This window comes from Lithobates pipiens, unplaced genomic scaffold (assembly GCF_037356315.1).
Source record: "Lithobates pipiens isolate NorthernLeopardFrog02 unplaced genomic scaffold, aLitPip1_a1.2 Scaffold_30, whole genome shotgun sequence".
In the NCBI taxonomy this organism is placed as follows: domain Eukaryota; kingdom Metazoa; phylum Chordata; class Amphibia; order Anura; family Ranidae; genus Lithobates; species Lithobates pipiens.
Window position 1 is genome coordinate 164821109 of NW_027507791.1, and position 17082 is coordinate 164838190.

General features: G+C 48.5%; 8 pseudogenes; 3 read left to right on the forward strand and 5 right to left on the reverse strand.

The window, feature by feature from the left end:
- Positions 1-2586: 2586 nt before the first annotated feature.
- Positions 2587-2705, reverse strand: LOC143950002 (5S ribosomal RNA; annotated as a pseudogene).
- Positions 2706-2865: 160 nt separating this feature from the next.
- LOC143949799 (5S ribosomal RNA) lies at positions 2866-2984 on the reverse strand (annotated as a pseudogene).
- Positions 2985-5069: 2085 nt separating this feature from the next.
- Positions 5070-5188, reverse strand: LOC143947811 (5S ribosomal RNA; annotated as a pseudogene).
- Positions 5189-5279: 91 nt separating this feature from the next.
- LOC143949506 (5S ribosomal RNA) lies at positions 5280-5398 on the reverse strand (annotated as a pseudogene).
- A 322-nt stretch (positions 5399-5720) lies between these two features.
- On the reverse strand, positions 5721-5839 carry LOC143948438 (5S ribosomal RNA; annotated as a pseudogene).
- A 2524-nt stretch (positions 5840-8363) lies between these two features.
- Positions 8364-8482, forward strand: LOC143948091 (5S ribosomal RNA; annotated as a pseudogene).
- Positions 8483-12472: 3990 nt separating this feature from the next.
- Positions 12473-12591, forward strand: LOC143949427 (5S ribosomal RNA; annotated as a pseudogene).
- A 100-nt stretch (positions 12592-12691) lies between these two features.
- LOC143946075 (5S ribosomal RNA) lies at positions 12692-12810 on the forward strand (annotated as a pseudogene).
- Positions 12811-17082: the final 4272 nt, after the last annotated feature.

The window sequence follows — 17082 nt, forward strand, 5'->3', positions numbered from 1 at the left end:
GCGCGCAAACTGCCCAGAGCCCGTTTGCAATTGCTTGCCAGACCAAAGGACAAAGGGGGTCTGGGTCTCCCAGATCTGAGACAATACTACAGAGCGACTCTGCTAGCGAGAGTCGTTGATTGGCATTGTAATGGCCCACACAAGCAGTGGGTGGAGATGGAGATTGAGGATGGATCCATTCCCCTATTGACCTCCCCGTGTTTCCTGTCCTCCCTACCAAAAGACCTCAGAGATCACCCCGTACTGGGAGCTACGTTGGCTGTTGTGCGGAGGTTGTTCCGCTGCACACACATTGCTCCCCTGCCATCACCAATGACTCCGGTTATAGGTAATCCAGACTTCCCACCGGGATTTACCAACAAGAAACTGCGACAGTTGACAGTGGTGGGGAATCTGTCACTTTCTTCTGGCCATACAAAGGGCCCCCTACACTCCTAGAGACCTGACGCCCTATGAATCCATCTGTCACAAAAGGGAACCTGTGCGACACACCCTCTCCCTCCTGTACAACCTATTGAGTAGTCAGGAGGAGGAGTCGACCCCACCATTTATCCACAAATGGGAGGGGGACTTAGGCATCACATTTACCCCACAACAGATAGGGAAGATCCTGACCTTAGTACATAAAGCTTCCATCGCAAACCAATATCAAGAATCAGGATACAAGATAGTCTCACGCTGGTATAGAGTCCCATACCTTCCGAATAAAATGAATAGATCGATCCCAGATGTTTGTTGGAGGTGCAATTCAGATACGGGGACCATGGGACACATTTTCTGGGCATGCCCGGCCTTGAGGAACCTTTGGGTGGAGGTGACCGGGATGATAAAAACTCTCACAAATGTAGATATCGCAGACAACCCAGCAGCGTGCCTTCTACACTTGACCGAACAGCCTGTTCGAAAATACAAAAAAACCCTCACGATGCAACTCCTGAATGCCGCCCGGGCCTGCATTCCCACACTGTGGAGGCAGCCTCAGCCCCCATCCAAGGTGCTGTGGTATTCCAAAGTCAATCATATTCTCCGGATGAAATTGACCGCCACCCTTCACAACACTGAAGAGGCATTTAGTGTTACATGGAGGCCCTGGAGGTATTTTACTGGTACTCGAGACTACATTCGGGTGGTGAGCAGTGCCCCTGTCCCAGAAAACGACTGAACATCTAACGCTTACCTACGTAGGCCATGTCTGCCCTGGGTGGCATTCCCCCCCCCCCTCCCTTTTTGTCTTTATTTTTATTTTTTTCCCCCGCCGCCATCCCCCCCTCCTCTCTCTCCGTCTTTGCACTCTCTTCTCCCCCCGTCCTCCCTTTTGACTATGCCTTGTCTCCTTACTAGCCTTTGGGACCCAGAAGAACCCCAGGGTTCTGGACACGACCGGCTCATATTTTACTCTGGTTCACATAGGTCATGATAAGCTGGCTCGCTGTGGTCCCAGTTGTTCTCCATGATTACATTTGTCCGAACGGAGCTGCACTAGTTATACTGTACTACATGTCGGAGGTGGGGTTTCTCTCTTTTCTGCATGAAACTGTAGGACTCCCCTCTGAGAACTCAGAGTTATTTGGCTGCCTATTTTTTGTTACCGTGTAATTGTGACCCTGGGTCATGCTGTATGGTTGACTGTTATATTTATGTTGTTCTACTTATACTTAATAAAAGAATTAAAAAAAATAAATAAAAATAAGTCAATGCCAACAACTTAAAATAAAAGCCGATGGCATCGAGAAATCCCAGGCGGTCTCCCATCCAGGTACTAACCAGGTCCCAACCCTGCTTAGCCTCTGAGATCAAATGAGATTTGGCTCTTTCAGGGTGATGCAGCCATAGTAGATTTTTTCAGGCACGCTCAACCCTCTTGACAAACGCCAAGATGGTCACCTTGGGAAACAAACAAAAAAAACAAGTCAACGCCAACAACATAAAAAGAAGCCTACAGCACCTAGTATTCCCAGGCGGTCTCCCATCCAGGTATTAACAAGGCACGACCCTTTCTAGCCACTGAGATCAGCGGAGATTTGGCGATTTCAGGGTGATGTGCCCATAGGCAATCTCTTTGGGCACTCTCTTCCCTCTTGAAAAATGCAAAGATAGTCACCCTGGGAAACAAGCGGAAAAAAACAGGTCAACGCCAACAACATAAAAAGAAGAATACGGCACCTGGTATTCCAAGGCTGTCTCCCATTCAAGTACTAACTAGGCCCAACCCTTCTTAGCCTCTGAGATCAGAAGAGATAGGGTGTTTTCAGGGTGATGTGGCTGTAAGCGATCTCTTTAGGCACTTTCAACCCTCTTGACAAATGCCAAGATGATCACTTTGGGAAACAAGCGAAAAAAACAGGTCAACACCAACAACATAAAAAGAAGCCTGCGGCATCTGGAAAACCCAGACGGTCTCCCATCCAGGTACAAACCAGGGCCAACCATGCTTAGCCTCTGAGACCAGACGAGATTGGGCGCTTTCAGGGTGTTGTGTCCGTAGGCAATTTCTTTGTGCACTCTCAACCCTCTTGACACATGCCAAGATGGTCACCTTGGGAAACAAGGGAAAAAAAACAGGTCAACGCCGATAACATAATGAGAAGCCTACGGCACCTAGTATTCCCAGGCTGTCTCCCATCCAGGTTCTAACCAGGCCCATCGCTGCTTAGCCTCCGAGATCAGATGAGATTGGGCTCTTTCAGGGTGATTTGGCTGTAGGCACTCTCTTTGGGCACTCTGAAGCCTCTTGACAAAGGCCAAGATGATCACCTTGGGAAACAAGCTAAAAAAAACAGGTCAAAGCCAACAACATAAAAAGAAGCCTACGGCATCCAGTATTCCCAGGCGATCTCCCAATCAAGACACTAACCAGATCAGATCCTTCTATGGCACCTGGTCTTCCTAGGCAGTCTCCCATCCAAGTACTAACCAGGCCTGACACTGCTTAGCCTCTGAAATCAGACGAGATCGGGTGCTTTCAGGGTGATGTGGCCGTAAGCGTTCTCTTCAAGACACGCCCAACCCTCTTCAAAAACGCCAAGATGGTCGCCTTGAGAAACAAACGAAAAAAACAGGTCAAAGCCAACAACATAAAAAGAAGCCTATGGGCTTACAGCGGACCTTAAAAAATGGGACCCACTAGCTCTGTCATGGTTCGGACGCTGTAATGTGTTGAAGATGAACGCGATGCCACGACTTCTGTATCTACTACAAGCCTTACCTATCAAAATACCCCAGACTTTCTTTCATGCGGTTCGCTCAATCTTTATCAAGTTCCTCTGGCGTGGCAAACATACGCGTATTGGTAGGGCAATGCTATTGCGACCAAAATTGCGGGGAGGTATTGGCTTCCCGGACCCTGCTCTATATTACACAGCGACGCACATGACACGGGTGGTTGACTGGTGCCGGCATGGGGAACTGACGCTATGGGTCAAGCTAGAGCAGGAGATGGCGCGGGTTCCACTGGCTGGTCTGCCTTGGGCGGGGAGGCCATTGGAGTCCTGTGTGACTACTCACCCGTTAATTGGCCCCTCGCTCGCCGAGATGGATCGTTTTTTTCACCTTTCCCACCTGACTAACTTCCCTTCTCCTATGACCCCAATTATTGGACATCCTAGATTCCCTCCGGGCCTGTCTGACCAGGCCATTACCAGGCAAGCCCTGAAAGGGCTTCTGAGAGCAGCCCTATTTCTTGGACCCACGGGCTGGATTCCCACAGGGACCATACTGCTAGAGCAAGTACCTGTTGCATTGGATAGCTGGAGAGCTAGACAGCTCATCCATTTCCTCGGATCACTACCTAACCATTCGTTCTTCTCTAGACAATTCCACCCCTTCGAGAAACTTTGCCTGGATGATGGCCCAATTCGTGGTTCCCTCTCTAGGTCCTACCAAATCCTGACAGACGCACAATCCTCCACGGATCCGCCCTTCCTAGCTAAATGGAAAAGGGACTTACAAACTACATTCTCCAAACCACAGAAGGACAGAATACTCTTTTTCGCCCATAAGTCGTCACTCTGCAGTAAATATCAGGAGATCTCATATAAGCTGATCACATGCTGGTATCGTACACTGGCGGTGTTGGCCAAAATATTCCCCGGTCAATCTGACCGCTGCTGGCGCTGTGAGCAACAGGCTGGCACCATTCTCCACATTTTCTGGGAATGCCCTAAATTACAAACATTCTGGCAGCCTGTCCTGAGACTCATCCACAAGTTCACAGACATTTCCTTAGCCAATGATCCCACAGCAGTTCTTCTCAATCTAACTCCTATGTCGAGAAAGCGTTATCATAAGTCCTTACTTAAACATCTCCTCAATGCAGCTAGGGCCTGCATTCCAAGTCAGTGGAAACAGCAACTGCTCCAAAGGTGACCCAGTGGTTCGCAAGGGTAAATGATATTGAACGAATGGAAGACCTGACTGCCACAATGAGGGATAAAACGGAGGAGCATGGGAACAGATGGTTCTACTGGAACAGTTGTGCTTTTCGGAAGAATACCTCCGCGAGACATAGTAAGCTCATGGTGATCGTTGGAGATCGCTGTTCCAAGCGTTGGACAGCTGATGAGCTGGTAAACCGAGGGCGTCTCTTGCTCCCTGGGAGGGGACCCCACCCTATCCACTCTACCCACGACACCCCCTTACCCCTTCTTTTCCTTTTCTGCCATTTCCTTCCCCAATCTTCTCTTTCCCCTTCTCCCTCCTTTCAGTTCTACTATTTCCCTTCTTAACTCAAAAAAGGGAAAAGAAAATGGTATGTTCCGACCTCATTTGACTACTACACAATACTCTTCCCCTATCTATGGATATCGAAACTCTTCGAGGGTAGCAGGGCTAGTATCAATAATATTTTAAGTGGTAGAGGATCCCAACGAGATGGAGCTTTAATCTCATCTTGATATGACCGCAAAGCTGTACACGTGCTATTCTCCTCGGACTTCTTACCATTGGCTCTGATATCCATGCAATATGATCGTTTGTTTGTAACTATTTGTATCACACATTCTTTGAAGTTGCCTTTGCATTGTATGTCGCATACTACAAAATAAAAAAATAAAAATAAAAATAGAAAAAGAAGCCTATGGCACCTGGTATTCCCAGGCGGTCTCCCATCCACGTACTAACCAGGCCCGACACTGTTTAGCCTCCGAGATCAGATGAGATTGGGCGCTTTCAGGGTGATGGGGCCGTAGGTGATCTCTTCGGGCACTCTCAACCCTCTTGACAAACACCAAGATGGTCACCTTGGGAAAAAAAAACAGGTCAAGGCCAACAACATAAAAAGAAGCCTACAGCACCTAGTATTCCCAGGTGGTCTCCAATCCAGATACTAGCAAGGCCCAACCCTGTTTAGCTTCTGAGATCAGAGGAGATCAGGCGCTTTCAGGCTTATGTGCCCATAGGCAATCTCTTTGGGCATTCTCAACCCTCTTGACAAATGCCAAAATAGTCACCTTGGGAAACAAGCGAAAAAAAAACAGGTCAATGTCAACAACATAAAAAGAAGAATACGGCACCTGGTATTCCAACGCCATCTCCCATCCAGGTACTAACTAGGCCCAACCCTTCTTAGCCTCAGAGAAGAGAAGAGATAGGGCTCTTTCAGGGTGATGCTGCTGTAAGCGATCTCTTTAGGCACTCTCAACCCTCTTGACAAATGCCAAGATGGTCACCTTGGGAAACAAGCGAAAAAAAAAAAACGAATCAACGCCAACAACATAAAAAGAAGCCTACAATAACTGGTATTCCCAGGTGGTCTCCCATCCAGGTACTAAGCAGGCCTGACTCTTCTTAGCCTCCAAGATCAGACGAGATTGGGTGCTTTCAGAGTGATGTGGCCATAGGCAATCTCTTCAGGCACTCTCAACCCTCTTGACAAACACCAAGATGGTCACCTTGGGAAACAAGCGGAAAAAAAAACAGGTCAACGCCAATAACATAAAAAGAAGCCTACGACACCTGGTATTCCCAGGCGGTCTCCCATCCAGGTACTAACAAGGCCAGACTCTTCTTAGCCGACAACATCAAACGAGATTGGGTGCTTTCAGGGTGATGTGCCCGTAGGCAATCTCTTCAGGCACTTTCAACCCTCTTGACAAACGCCAAGATGGTCACCTTGGGAAACAAGCAAAAAAGAACTTAAAAAAAAAGCCTATGGCATCGAGAAATCCCAGGCGGTGTCCCATCCAGGTACTAACCAGGTCCCAACCCTGCTTAGCCTCTGAGATCAAATGAGATTGGGCTCTTTCAGGGTGATGCTGCCATAGTAGATTTTTTCAGGCACGCTCAACCCTCTTGACAAACGCCAAGATGGTCACCTTGGGAAACAAACAAAAATAACAAGTCAACGCCAACAACATTAAGAGAAGCCTACAGCACCTAGTATTCCCAGGCGGTCTCCCATCCAGGTATTAACAAGGCGCGACCCTTTCTAGCCTCTGAAATCAGAGGAGATTGGGCACTTTCAGGGTGATGTGCCCATAGGCAATCTCTTTGGGCACTCTCATTGGAAAAATGCCAAGATAGTCACCCTGGGAAACAAGCGAAAAAAAAACGGTCAACGCCAACAACATGAAAAGAAGAATACGGCACCTGGTATTCCAAGGCCGTCTCCCATACAAGTAGTAACTAGGCCCAACCCTTCTTAGCCTCAGAGATCAGAAGAGATAGGGTGCTTTCTGGGTGATGCGGCTGTAAGCGATCTCTTTAGGCACTCTCAACCCTCTTGACAAATGCCAAGATGATTACTTTGGGAAACAAGCGAAAAAAACAGGTCAACACCAACAACATAAAAAGAAGCCTGCAGCATCTGGCATTCCCAGGCGGTCTCCCATCCAGGTATTAACAAGGCGCGACCCTTTCTAGCCTCTGAAATCAGAGGAGATTGGGCACTTTCAGGGTGATGTGCCCATAGGCAATCTCTTTGGGCACTCTCATTGGAAAAATGCCACGATAGTCACCCTGGGAAACAAGCGGAAAAAAAACGGTCAATGCCAACAACATGAAAAGAAGAATACGGCACCTGGTATTCCAAGGCCGTCTCCCATACAAGTAGTAACTAGGCCCAACCCTTCTTAGCCTCAGAGATCAGAAGAGATAGGGTGCTTTCAGGGTGATGCGGCTGTAAGCGATCTCTTTAGGCACTCTCAACCCTCTTGACAAACGCCAAGATGGTCGCCTTGAGAAACAAGCGAAAAAAACAGGTCAAAGCCAACAACATAAAAAGAAGCCTATGGCACCTGGTATTCCCAGGCGGTCTCCCATCCAGGTACTAACCAGGCCCGACACTGTTTAGCCTCCGAGATCAGACGAGATTGGGCGCTCTCCAGCTATCCAATGCAACAGGTACTTGCTCTAGCAGTATGGTCCCCGTGGGAATCCAGCCCGCGGGTCCAAGAAATAGGGCTGCTCTCAGAAGCCCTTTCGGGGCTTGCCTGGTAAAGGCCTGGTCAGACAGGCCCGGAGGGAATCTAGGATGTCCAATAATTGGGGTCATAGGAGAAGGGAAGTTAGTCAGGTGGGGAAGGTGAAAAAAACGATCCATCTCGGCGAGCGAGGGGCCAATTAACGGGTGAGTAGTCACACAGGGCTCCAATGGCCTCCCCGCCCAAGGCAGACCAGCCAGTGGAACCCACGCCATCTCCTGCTCTAGCTTGACCCATAGCTTCAGTTCCCCATGCCGGGACCAGTCAACCACCCGTGTCATGTGCGTCGCTGTGTAATATAGAGCAGGGTCAGGGAAGCCAATACCTCCCCGCAATTTCGGTCGCAATAGCATTGCCCTACCAATACGCGTATGTTTGCCGCGCCAGAGGAACTTGATAAAGATTGAGCGAATCGCATGAAAGAAAGTCTGGGGTATTTTGATAGGTAAGGCTTGTAGTTGATACAGAAGTCGTGGCATCGCGTTCATCTTCAACACATTACAGCGTCCGAACCATGACAGAGCTAGTGGGTCCCATCTTTTAAGGTCCGCTGTAAGCCCATAGGCTTCTTTTTATGTTGTTGGCTTTGACCTGTTTTTTTCGCTTGTTTCTCAAGGCGACCATCTTGGCATTTGTCAAGAGGGTTGGGCGTGTCTTGAAGAGAACGCTTACGGCCACATCAACCTGAAAGCACCCGATCTCGTCTGATTTCAGAGGCTAAGCAGTGTCAGGCCTGGTTAATACCTGGATGGGAGACTGCCTGGGAAGACCAGGTGCCATAGAAGGATCTGGTCTGGTTAGTGTCTTGATTGGGAGATCGCCTGGGAATACTGGATGCCGTAGGCTTCTTTTTATGTTGTTGGCTTTGACCTGTTTTTTTTAGCTTGTTTCCCAAGGTGACCATCTTGGCCTTTGTCAAGAGGCTTCAGAGTGCCCAAAGAGAGTGGCTACGGCCAAATCACCCTGAAAGAGCCCAATCTCATCTGATCTCGGAGGCTAAGCAGCGATGGGCCTGGTTAGTACCTGGATGGGAGACAGCCTGGGAAAACCAGGTGCCGTAGGCTTCTCATTATGTTGTCGGCGTTGACCTGTTTTTTTTCCCTTGTTTCCCAAGGTGACCATCTTGGCATGTGTCAAGAGGGTTGAGAGTGCACAAAGAAATTGCCTATGGGCACAACACCCTGAAAGCGCCCAATCTCGTTTGGTCTCAGAGGCTAAGCAGGGTTGGGCCTGGTTTGTACCTGGATGGGAGACCGCCTGGGTTTTCCAGATGCCGCAGGCTTCTTTTTATGTTGTTGGTGTTGACCTGTTTTTTTCGCTTGTTTCCCAAAGTGATCATCTTGGCATTTGTCAAGAGGGTTGAGAGTGCCTAAAGAGATCGCTTACAGCCGCATCACCCTGAAAGCACCCTATCTCTTCTGATCTCAGAGGCTAAGAAGGGTTGGGCCTAGTTAGTACTTGAATGGGAGACGGCCTTGGAATACCAGGTGCCGTATTCTTCTTTTTATGTTGTTGGCATTGACCTGCTTTTTTTCGCTTGTTTCCCAGGCTGACTATCTCGGCATTTTTCAAGAGGGATGAGAGTGCCCAAAGAGATTACCTATGGGCATATCACCCTGAAAGTGCCCAATCTCCGCTGATCTCAGAGGCTAGAAAGGGTCGCGCCTTGTTAATACCTGGATGGGAGACCGCCTGGGAATACTAGGTGCTGTAGGCTTCTTTTTATGTTGTTGGTGTTGACCTGTTTTTTTCGCTTGTTTCCCAAAGTGATCATCTTGGCATTTGTCAAGAGGGTTGAGAGTGCCTAAAGAGATCGCTTACAGCCGCATCAACCTGAAAGCACCCTATCTCTTCTGATCTCAGAGGCTAAGAAGGGTTGGGCCTAGTTAGTACTTGAATGGGAGACGGCCTTGGAATACCAGGTGCCGTATTCTTCTTTTTATGTTGTTGGCGTTGACCTGCTATCTTTTTCGCTTGTTTCCCAGGCTGACTATCTTGGCATTTTTCAAGAGGGATGAGAGTGCCCAAAGAGATTACCTATGGGCATATCACCCTAAAAAGGGCCCAATCTCCGCTGATCTCAGAGGCTAGAAAGGGTCGCGCCTTGTTAATACCTGGATGGGAGACCGCCTCTGAATACTAGGTGCTGTAGGCTTCTTTTTATGTTGTTGGCGTTGACTTGTTTTTTTTGTTTGTTTCCCAAGGTGACCATCTTGGCGTTTGTCAAGAGGGTTGAGCGTGCCTGAAAAAATCTACTATGGCTGCATCACCCTGAAAGAGCCAAATCTCATTTGATCTCAAAGGCTAAGCAGGGTTGGGACCTGGATGGGAGAACGCCTGGGATTTCTCGATGCCATAGGCTTTTTTTTTAAGTTGTTGGCATTGACTTATTTTTTTTTTTTTTTTATTCTTTTATGAAGTATAAGTAGAACAACAAAATTATAACAGTCAACCATACAGCATGACCCAGGGTCATAATTACATGGTAACAAAAAATAGGCAGCCAAATAACTCTGGGTTCTCAGAGGGGAGTGCTACAGCTTCATGCAGAAAAGAGAGAAACCCCACCTCCGACATGTAGTACAGTATAACTAGTGCAGCTCCGTTCGGACAAATCTAATCATGGAGAACAACTGGGACCACAGCGAGCCAGCTTATCATGACCTCTGTGAACCAGAGTAAAATATGAGCCGGTCGTGTCCAGAACCCTGGGGTTCTTCTGGGTCCCGAAGGCTAGTAAGGAGACAAGGCAAAAGGGAGGACGGGGGGAGAAGAGAGTGCAAAGACGGAGAGAGAGGAGGGGGGGGGGATGGCGGCAGGGAAAAAAAAATAAAATAAAGACAAAAAGGGGGGGGGGGAATGCCACCCAGGGCAGACATGGCCTACGTAGGTAAACGTTAGATGTTCAGTCGTTTTCTGGGACAGGGGCGCTGCTCACCTCCCGAATGTAGTCTTGAGTACCAGTAAAATACCTCCAGGGCCTCCATGTAACACTAAATGTCTCTTCAGTGTTGTGAAGGGTGGCGGTCAATTCTTCCATCCGGAGAATATGATTGACTTTGGAATACCACAGCACCTTGGATGGGGGCTGAGGCTGCCTCCACAGTGTGGGAATGCAGGCCCGGGAGGCATTCAGGAGTTGCATCGTGAGGGTTTTTTTGTTTTTTTGTATTTTCGAACAGGCTGCTCGGTCAAGTGTAGAAGGCACGCTGCTTGGTTGTCTGCGATATCTACATTTGTGAGAGTTTTTATCGTCCCGGTCACCTCCACCTAAAAGTTCCGTAAGGCCGGGCATGCCCAGAAAATGTGTCCCATGGTCCCCGTATCTGAATTGCACCTCCAACAAACATCCAGGATCGATCTATTCATTTTATTCAGAAGGTATGGGACTCTATACCAGCGTGAGACTATCTTGTATCCTGATTCTTGATATTGGTTTGCGATGGAAGCTTTATGTACTAAGGTCAGGATCTTCCCTATCTGTTGTGGGGTAAATGTGATGCCTAAGTCCCTCTCCCATTTGTGGATAAATGGTGGGGTCGACTCCTCCTCCTGACTACTCAATAGGTTGTACAGGAGGGAGAGGGTGTGTCGCACAGGTTCCCTTTTGTGACAGATGGATTCATAGGGCGTCAGGTCTCTAGGAGTGTAGGGGGCCCTTTGTATGGCCAGAAGAAAGTGATGAAGTTGATAAGCACTAAACAAGTCAAGCGGAGGGTCAGAAAGCTCGGCGACAGTTTGCGTGGTCGGGAGCCCTCCCGAGGGCCACACCTCTCCCAGACGCTGTTTCCCCACCACTGTCAACTGTCGCAGTATATTGTTGGTAAATCCCGGTGGGAAGTCTGGATTACCTATAACCGGAGTCATTGGTGACGGCAGGGGAGCAATGTGTGTGCAGCGGAACAACCTCCGCAGAACAGCCAACGTAGCTCCCACTACGGGGTGATCTCTGAGGTCTTTTGGTAGGGAGGACAGGAGCCACGGGGAGGTCAATAGGGGAATGGATCCATCCTCAATCTCCATCTCCACCCACTGCTTGTGTGGGCCATTACAATGCCAATCAACGACTCTCGCTAGCAGAGTCGCTCTGTAGTATTGTCTCAGATCTGGGAGACCCAGACCCCCCTTGTCCTTTGGTCTGGCAAGCAATTGCAAACGGGCTCTGGGCGGTTTGCACGCCCAAATAAAGTCCCGGAGCAGCACCTGCAGTTGTCTGAAAAAAATTGGGGGTAACCGGATCTGTAATGTCTGGAACAAGTATAAGATCCGGGGGAGGGCCGTCATTTTGAATGCATTACAGCGCCCGATCCAGGTCAGTGTTAAAGCATGCCAGTTTCCCAAATCAGATTTCAGTCTATTCAGGAGAGGGACAAAATTAAGCGGGTACAATTGCGCCAAATCCGCTGCGATGTCAACGCCCAGGTAACATATAGATTTTTCAGCCCAGTAGAATGGAAAAGTGGAGCGGAGCCTCTTGGCCTCACCATCCGGGACCGATATATTCAATACAGCCGACTTGGCGCAATTGATTTTATAGTTTGATAGGCTGCCGTATCGCCGGAGAGATGCGAGTATATTGGGAAGCAAAATGTGTGGAGATGGAAAAAATTAGATCGTCAGCGTACGCCGCAATATTGTGGTGTGCCGAGGGTTTGGATATGCCAGTAATATTCGGGTCATTCCGAACGTGACACATAAGTGGTTCCAGTGTCAGAATAAAAATTAGGGGAGACAGAGGGCACCCCTGCCTCGTCCCATTAGTGATGGGGAAAGAGTCCGAGCACCACTCGTTCACCCATACCGCTGCCGACGGCGTGGAGTAAAGCGACATTACCCAGCTCATCATGTTGGGGCCAAGATCTATATGTTCCAGGGTGGCCTGCATAAAGTGCCAGGCCACCCTGTCAAAGGCCTTCTCCGCGTCCGTTGACAACATAAGCAAGGGCCTTCCCTGTACATGCGCCGCATGGATTAAATTGAGGACTCGGACCGTATTGTCTCTAAGGTGACCATCTTGGCGTTTGTCAAGAGGGTTGAAAGTGCCTGAAGAGATTGCCTACGGGCACATCACCCTGAAAGCACCCGATCTCGTTTGATGTTGGAGGCTAAGAAGAGTCGGGCCTTGTTAGTACCTGGATGGGAGACCGCCTGGGAATACCAGGTGTCGTAGACTTCTTTTTATGTTGTTGGCGTTGACCTGTTTTTTTTTCGCTTGTTTCCCAAAGTGACCATCTTGGTGTTTGTCAAGAGGGTTGAGAGTGCCTGAAGAGATTGCCTATGGCCACATCACTCTGAAAGCACCCAATCTCGTCTGATCTTGGAGGCTAAGAAGAGTCGGGCCTGGTTAGTACCTGGATGGGAGACCACCTGGGAATACCAGTTATTGTAGGCTTCTTTTTATGTTGTTGGCGTTGATTCGTTTTTTTTTTTCGCTTGTTTCCCAAGGTGACCATCTTGGCATTTGTCAAGAGGGTTGAGAGTGCCCAAAGAGATCGCTTACAGCAGCATCACCCTGCAGAGCCCTATCTCTTCTCTTCTCTGAGGCTAAGAAGGGTTGGGCCTAGTTAGTACCTGGATGGGAGATGGCGTTGGAATACCAGGTGCCGTATTCTTCTTTTTATGTTGTTGACATTGACCTGTTTTTTTTTTTGCTTGTATCTCAAAGTGACTATCATGGCATTTGTCAAGAGGGTTGAGAGTGCCCAAAGAGATTGCCTATGGGCACATAACCCTGAAAGCGCCCGATCTCCTCTGATCTCAGAGGCTAAACAGGGTTGGGACCAGTTTAGTACCTGGATGGGAGACCGCCTGGGATTTCCAGATGCCGTAGGCTTCTACTTATGTTGTTGCCGTTAACCTATTTTTTTCTGCATGTTCCCAAGGTGACCATCTTGGCGTTTGTCAAGAGAGTTGAGAGTGCCTGAAGATTTTGGCTATGGCCACATCACCCTGAATCTGTTCCATCTCATCTGATCTTGGAGGCTAAGCAGGTTCGGGCCTGGTTAATGCCTGGATGGGAGACCGCCTGGGAATACCAGGTGTCGTAGGCTTCTTTTTGTTTTCAAATATAATTTTTTCTCCAAACAGGGGAAGACGGTCCCCCGAGTACATAATGCAACAGAGAAATACAGAGCAAAAGGCAGCTGAACAATACTTGCTACAGGTATATTCGCAACTGTGAGTCTGCCTTCCATCAATCACAATGAATAAAGTACTGTACCAAGATCAAGGGTCACACAAACCCCAGGTCCCTCCGGCATAATCCATCCAGAGGGGGGTGTGGGGTCGTCATTCCCAATTTTCCACTTTTTACAAAAGAGAGAGGGGGTGGAGGGGGTGAGAGATAGGGGAGGAAGGCAGAAAAGAGAAGGGGTGAAAGATCAGGGAAGGAAAAAAGGTGACGAGACACGATGGCAGCCACCGTCCAAGGGGCCAGTCTTGGAAAGCTCAGAGCACTAAGGCGATAGCAGGCGACATCCTTCCAGCGAGAATATAAAGGTATTCCAGATGTCCCAGGTTTGTTTAAAAAATTCTTGTTTACCTTGTGATGTGAGGATCAAGTCCTCCATTTTTTTTAATGTCCTCTATTTTCCTAAGCCAGTGAATAGGGGGGGGGAACATTTTTTCCAATAGAGAGGGATGCAGGATTTTGCCGCATTTATCACATGCCGTAAAATTGATTTTTTTGTACTTCTTAATGGGAATCTGTGAATGGTGCAAGAGAAAGAATGCAGCCTCTTCCTGGATGGAGAAGTCTGTGAATATTTGTGTTATGCATCGGACCTCTGTCCAGAAGTCCACCAAGCTGGGGCAGGACCAAAAAATGTGGAGCAACGTGCCCTCTTCTTCTCCACACCTCCAGCATATGTTCGAGGAAGAGGGAAACATTAATGCATGTTTGATGGTGTCAAATACCACCTGGTGAGAAGTTTAAAATTTGTCTCCTGTATCTTCGTGCACAGCGAGGTTTTGAGAGCCAAAGTGATAATGCGTTGTCTCTGTGCTGGGGAAAACAAGCAATTAAGGTCCTTTTCCCAGTTGGACAGACAGGTTAAGTGTGGGTAATCTGTTTGAGAGAGAATGTGGGCCAAAGGGCCTTCGCTCCTGCATAGAGTCTCAAACTCCGTCTGAGGGCGGGCGAACGTTTGAGAATTGGGGATGGAATGGAGAAAATTATGTTGTTGCGCCGCTCTCCAAAAAGGCAGTTGGAAAAGCCCTGTCGGATCTGTTAGGGTTGAGAAAGAAGGCCATTTTCCATCAATGACGAATTTAGACGCATTGTCTAGGTTGGAATTTCTAAGTGGGTCCCCGGTTCAAAGTTCGGATGGCCACGTATAGGGAATAGGGGGGAAGTCAAAGATGTGAGTGTGTTTTGGGTAGCGATCAGGTGACTGACTTTCAACTAAGCCCCTATAGTGGGATGTGACGTCAATTCTGTGGGTAAATCCTTATAGCACCACATGGTATATTCACTCCCGGAATTCGGGAGTGAGCTTAGAAAGTTTGTATCGATTCCAGTCCAATACACGCCCCAGATGGGAGGCCAGGTAGTAGCGTCGCAAGTCAGGGAGAACCAACCCTCCCTGTTGTTTAGACAATGTCAGCTGTGACCGCTTAAGTCTGGGATTTTCGTGGGCCCAGTTAAATTGAGTGAGCAAGGATTGAGCTTGCTTAAAAAACGGGACTGGAATCTGGATCAGGAGAGCTTGGAAAAGATAGGTAAATTTAGGGAGTATGTTCATTTAATGAGATTGCATCTCCTGAACCAGGAATGGAGGCCAGAATGCCACCCGTGAAGCAAACTGCGGATATTAGTGACAAGGGGTGGGGGGAAGTTTTAAGGGCTGTATGGGTCCATTTAAATCGAAAATTGGACTGCAAGTCTAGTAACGTTTGCAGGGGGACTGCAACCCCCATGGCCTCTGATTTCAAGAAGTATCCCGTATATCTGGAATTCCCAAAGGAGATTTCGCAAAGGAAACTCTGGGATTCGTCAGTGGAGAGAAAGGGTTCCAATGACAGGGGCGACAGGGGGAAACCCTGTCTGGTCCCATTCCCGATGTCAAGGGGAGATGAGAGCACCCCATTCACTTTGACTTGAGCTGAAGGGCGTGAGTATATCTTACTTATCCATGCCAGCATCCGTTCACTCAGACCTATATGGCGAAGGACCAAGAACATGAATGTCCATTTGACCCGATCAAAAGGCTTCTTGGCATCAGTACTCACGAAAAGACAAGGGGTCCCAGATGACTTTGCTTTATGGACCAGGGTAAGCACCTTAATGGTGTTGTCCCTATCTTCCCTGGTGGGAATAAAACCTAACTGGCCAATATGTATAAGGGACTGCAAGTGATGTGCCAATCACGTGGCGAGGATTTTAGAGAATAGTTTTAGGACCGAATTTAGGAGGGAAATGGGTCTGTAGCTCTCACAAAGGCCCGGGTCTTTGCCCTCCTTAGGTATCAACGAGATGTGGGCTCTAAAGGTATCCTCAGGAAAAATCCCCATTCGAGCTCAGAGTATTAAATAAATTCACCAAGCACGGGTCGAGAATAGGGAGGAAGGTCTTATAGTATTGTGCAGTATATCCATCAGGGCCCGGAGCCTTACCCACTTTCGGAGGTCCCACGGCCGTCTGGACTTCTTCCAGTGTGATCGGGTCCTCCAAGTACTCCCGTGAGTCTGATGAGAGGGTTGGTAGACCAGAACCGGTTACATATCTGTCTATATTGTCCTGTCCAGACCCTGAATCGGGCAGGTTGTAGAGATCAGAGTAACATTTTTCAAAGACTTCGGCTATTTGGGTTGGGGTAGAGGCCCTCTGGCCATTCTCATCTATCAACTGTGGTATGTAAGAGGCAGATTTCAACACCTTTACCGACCTGGCTAAGATTTTTCTGCATTTGTCCCTTGACTCCTATGTCAGTTTACGACAAAACTGGAGTACCGCTTTCGCTTTATAATGGAGTAGGTCAGCAATCTGGGTACGGAGTGTCCCCTATTCAATCTCTAAGGTCCGTGAGGGGGCATGTTTATGTTTCGCTTCCACAGAGGCAAGTTCACGAAACAGATTAGCAAGCTGTTCCTTCCGTGTTTGTTTGATGCGCGCCCCGTGCCTGATAAGTACCCTGCGGAGTACTGACTTGTGAGCCTCCCAAATTATCCCCGGGTCGCAGTCCTGCGTTTAGTTTTCTTGGAAATAAAGGTCCAATTCCCTGGTCACATCTGCTAAAACTTCCGGTATCTGGAGGAGGCTCTCATTAAGGTGCCAGAATAGAGACCTAGGTGAGGGGTTCCTAGAGAGGGTGTAGGTAAGGGCTACAGGAGCATGGTCGGACCAAGTAATATGGCCGATGGAGGAAGAGCTCACCAAGTGCAGTTGGTCATGTGGAATCAAGAAGAAGTCTATCCTCAAGTATGATTTGTGAGGGGAAGAGCAAAAAGAGTAGTCCCTTTCCCCAGAGTGTTGCAGACGCCAGACATCAACTAATTGGTCATTCAGTAAACACTTAGTAATCCACTTTCTAGAGGAAATGAGGAGCGAGGAGCAAGAGGCAGAAGTGTCAACCGATGGCGAAAGGGGACATTAAAGTCCCCATCTAATATCAACTGGCCCTCCCGAAAGTCACATAATCTGAGCAGGGTAGTTCTGAGGAACGTG